We start from the raw sequence: 797 nt of genomic DNA on the forward strand, positions 1-797 counted from the left end.
TTTTCATGCTTATAGAGCTTGTGTAATAATGAGGCATACTCATTCATCAATCACCTTCCTTGAAACAATTACAGTTGTGCATGAGACTCATTCGGTACAAAACAACTTGTACGCAGAACTCATTTGCAAGTGGCTAGTCAGCGCTGACTTCCACAACAATAGTTTGACAAATAGTGTTTGAAGCACATCAATTAAAGCATCAATTATGTCAGTACTGTTTCAGCTTATTCAGGTTCTTCAATATCTTGGCTTTCAAATGAGCCATTACTTGACATGGTGAGGCAGACATTGGTTGGTGTTTATAGGATTTCCCCAGAACTCTACCACAGAAATGTTTTATGGATAGGTTCGCAAATTATGACGTCACAATTTTCATATTCGATGTGCTCTTACTGCTTACTTTCATCGCTTACCGCTTATACAATGTATTTATCAACTACGATAATGACGCTAGTGGCAGGTGAAGGTAGGACGACTCCAGAGAACCAATGAAGATGACAAAGGAATCAGTGTCATTAGCTCTCCATGTGCAGATTATTTCTATGATAAATAGCTCAGATTCCAAGCATCATACTATGTTTTCCTGATGATATTATGCACTAGCCCTATCTTTTTATTGTGATGTTGAGGGGCACGACTGAGGCTAATTAATTTCAAGCATTGTGGGATCTCGCGAGAGTGCAATCTACATATAGTCCTAGGGCCATGCCGCTGCAGGTCACAATTTAATCGATGTGATTTCATTACCTTTATCAACGACAATATATTTATTGAAGCATAATCATATTTAGAAAGCA

This window comes from Watersipora subatra, chromosome 4 (genome assembly GCF_963576615.1).
Source record: "Watersipora subatra chromosome 4, tzWatSuba1.1, whole genome shotgun sequence".
Lineage (NCBI taxonomy): Eukaryota > Metazoa > Bryozoa > Gymnolaemata > Cheilostomatida > Watersiporidae > Watersipora > Watersipora subatra.